The sequence below is a fragment of the Nuphar pumila genome, chromosome 3 (genome assembly GCF_984573655.1).
Source record: "Nuphar pumila chromosome 3, dmNupPumi1.hap1.1, whole genome shotgun sequence".
Lineage (NCBI taxonomy): Eukaryota > Viridiplantae > Streptophyta > Magnoliopsida > Nymphaeales > Nymphaeaceae > Nuphar > Nuphar pumila.
The window spans coordinates 114,261,452-114,265,733 of NC_143251.1; positions in this window are offsets into that span (position 1 = coordinate 114,261,452).

Sequence of the window (4,282 nt, forward strand, 5' to 3'; positions counted from 1 at the left end):
GCAATCCTACATATTTGCGGCTTGTGGGTGATCCAAAAATGGCTAAACATTTTTTTCTTGTATTTTTTGAAATGTGTCGACCATTTTCCAATTGGGTCAGACCTTTTACCTATTTTGTAATTTCTGGCAGGCGAAAATGCTCAGATCTTTTTCAGCCTCCAAACAAGGTTGAATTGGTCCTAGTTACTTTTCTGGGCAGAGTGGAAAAAGGGAAGAGAAAAAGGATCTAATTCCTTGGATAGAATTGAATGAGGTAAACTGTCATCCAAACAAAATCTTCTTCCAGACAATCAATAAAAAGGTGAAAGCTATTCTCATGGTTGTTGATCTATGCTACATTAAAAAAAATAAGGAATGAAAAGTTAAACATTGGTTTGGATTTGGTTCATATACCAAACAACATCAGATTAGTAACTGAATTTGGATTCTGCATAGAGTTTCACAATGAATTGGAAACTGAATTTAAATTTGACAGATATGGATTGGAATTTGTTATTACCTTGTCCATTCTGAATCTGGATTCGACCACAAATCCGATTGGGCAATATCTGATTAAGTTGGGTTGAGTAATTGCTCACATTTGAACCGAATCCTACCTGGTTAGGTCCCTAAAATTGGTCATTATATAGATAGACGGCTTGGCACAAAGATGAAGAGTTCTTTCATGCTCACCCAAGATGTAGTGCTAATTGTCCCAACTGGTGGCTTCTTTAGATTTGACAAAAAGATGGAGATTTTAAAAATCCATTATGCAAAAACATGTAATGATTTTATTGAGCCCCAGAGGCCAGCCAATGTGAGGTTAGTGATTGGAAGGGGGAAGAGAGTGTTGTTGGTTTCCTTGGATTATGTAATATATATATATATATATAATGGTTTTATTCAGTAATTTTTATTTAAGGTTCCACCTATTGCATGATATTTTATTAAACTCATTTTTTACATAGGCAATTCAAGACGCAATTTTTCAGTAAAACTGTTGAGAGACCTATGTTGGAGTAACTCAGGTTAGCCGTCAGTTATGTATAATAAACTTACTAAACTTGTCCTTGCTGCATAATAAATTATGCTAAAGATATTTTTTTGGAACAAAGGTTAAAAATGATGTTTTATATAATCTTAACCATGATATTCACTTTAGGCCTTTATTTAATAGTTTCACTATAATACCAGGTCCTGAAATGTCTTTCCAGAAAACAGAGGATCCTGAAATATTAGGTAAACATTGGGGCTCTGATTGAGATTCTTTCTTGGTAGAAATTGTCCCTTACTGCTGTTTTACATGATCATCCCTACCTCATGCTTTTTTGCATAAACGTCCTTGTTTTTTATTCCATGAAAGGAAGAGAGATTGATCATGGTCAAACATTAACCATAGTTAGATGGCTATCTAAATGATTATTACACCCTCAATACCTAGCTAGACAAAAAAAGAGGTCATCCCAAATTTGGCAGTACTAGGTATGTAAATGGGTCAATCTCGGGTCGGATATAGGCATTACCGACTCCAACCTAATCGAATTCAGATTTAGGGTTGGATGGAATCGGATAAAACAAATCCAAATATGACTAGCATAAAATCCGATATTTACACATAATTGGTTTTGAATTTTAGTTGGATTCCGTTCCCAATCAGATTTGGAGTCGAACTCGGATGCAAAACTCAATGTCCATCCCGAATCTGATTATTAATCTGATCCAAATTTGGCTACCAAATCCAACTAATCAGATTTGGGTCGGATGACAGATTACATCCTACCCATTGACATCTCTATTTCGCACACCCACTAGTGTTCTCTAGGGCTGGGCCGGACAGGCCCAAGCCCATTTATAGTTCCGCCCATAGGATTTTAAGTGTAGTCTGGCTCAGAGATGGCCTAACCCATTTACTAATGGGCCGGGTTTGACTAGGTTTTTAATGAGCTCGGGTTTAAAGAGCAACCCATGATTCAGCTCATTGGCTCAATGGGCCAATATTTAGTGGGTCAGTCAAGCAGGCCCAAACTCATCTGTAGGTTATTTATGTTTTTATTTTTTTACAAAATTAATGCAACAAATTAGGCAAATAGTAATAATCAACAACTTCCCATGTACCCAACTAATTATGTTTCTATTTTTATAAAATTAATGTAACTAATTAGGTAATGATAATAGTTACCAAGTTACTATGCAGCCAGCCAATTTCTTATTTTTTATATTATTAAGAAATTAATTGAGTGACTTAGGCCCATCAGATCAGCCCGGTAGTCTGTGGGCTGACCCAAGCCTGACCCATGTATATAACGGGCTGGGTTTCAGCCCGGAAGCTAACGGGTTAGGGCCTAAAACCTTGTCCCAAACCCAGCCTCTGGTAGGCCTGGTTGGCTTGGATCGATCACTGAGCTGCTTGACCTATTGTCCACCCAACATCCTTACAGCATTTTGTAGCACCTTAGTCGTGGTGGCTATTTCTATTGGAAGCTATTTTCAGATTTTCTTTTTAAAAAAAATGTTCTTTTAGTGAGGTCCAAACCACCATTTGGCAGTCCTTAATAGCAATGTTGTTAAAATCGGTTCAATAGATGAATCAGTTTCTTAAACAAAATTAAGAATCGAATCAAATTGAATCGTTTGTGAGTGTCATTAAACAATAAAAGATATTAAACTATCTTTTAACCCCTTAAGAATATTAAAAAATGAATTGAATTGGTTGTGAATCGGCTCATTTTGAATCATCATTGGGCTGATTCTATCCGAATAAGCCTATTCATACTAATTTTAACAATTGATGCAGGAGTGAAGCATAAGACCCGAGTCCATAAATTCATATTTTGGATTTTTATAGACCCGGGTCTTCCCATCAATAACATTGTTAAGAAATAACGTCACCTTGTGTTGGGACGTTGCAAGTTCAAATCCCAATGGTATGGTTGTGTTCTGCCTAACCCCAGCTTGCCTATAATTAAAAATAGACTGTTAAGTTGGTCTGTCATTGGGTCGAGTATCGAATCGATGAGGGTGCACTCATTCCCACCCAAATAACAAGTACTCAAGTATGGAATCTCAAACCTGACTCACATAAGTTGGAGGAAAATAGCTTCAGGGCTGTCTGGTAGGATCAGCAAGTGCACGTTACCTTGTGTTGGGATGTTGTAGGTTCAAGACCCAATGGTACGTATAGTTGTATCACTGGTAGGAGTCTGCCTAACCCCAGCTTGCCTTTGAAAAAAAAGTAAAAAAATAAATAGCCTCAGGTCTGGATGGATGAGTACCTAAGATAAACCCGACCCGCTGACATCCTAACATGAACCTTTTTCTGTTTTGTTGCATTGAGATGGTGGGTTATACTAAAACAAGAACCTATGTTGGTGTAGCTTTCAAGGCAATTACATGTCCATACGAGAGCAGTTATAGTTATAGAGTACATAATCAAACTATTTGATATGTTTCACCACTACCACCCATAGTGACAAATATGGCGAGATTTATGGAAAAATCTTGCGATAATATCACGAGAAATTGCCTGAAAGTTTAAAACGGCAATTTCTCGCCAGTTTTTCAAAATATCGTGAGATTTATGAAAAAACATAAATACCGTGATTTAAACATGATATTTACGTTTTAAACGGCTATTTATCACGAAAAAATGTGTACTTTTATTTTTAAATAATTTTTAGTAATATTTTCTTATAAAAAATAAATTTTATATTTTTTAATTTATTTTTTATTGCCGAGATTTTGCCGAAAAAAATGCGAGATTTATGAAAAAAATTTATTTTATGAAAAAAATGCCCAAAAAAATGCAGCAAATAGTTTGATTTGTCCATATGAAATAAATTTTTATTAATAATTGTAGCCGTTTTTTATTTTATCTCAAAAAAAAAAAAAATGAGGTGCTGCGCCCGAACCCCAGACTAACATAAAGCTGAACATCTCATTGTAATTGTAAGCATAAAAATGGTGACTCAAATATTATTTATTTGGATCGAACCAAACTCGGCCTGACAATACGTGACTCCAGCAACAAAATAGAAGTTCAAACCCAAACCATGCAATTTAAAGGTAAAACGCTATTCAAACATATCTTTACTTAAAACTACGTACAAAATAATTGGGTCAATCCGGGTTAAGTCTGGTATCCAACAAAAATGTTATACTCGTCAGGTTTTGTGCATTTCGGATCGGATACCCGAGACAAACCCTACGGATTCGGGTAAGCCTGATATCTGACTCAGAACCGAACAGTAGACGTTCATAGCCATAGGCCGTATGTTGGAATTGGGAGAAAACCGCCACAGTCCTG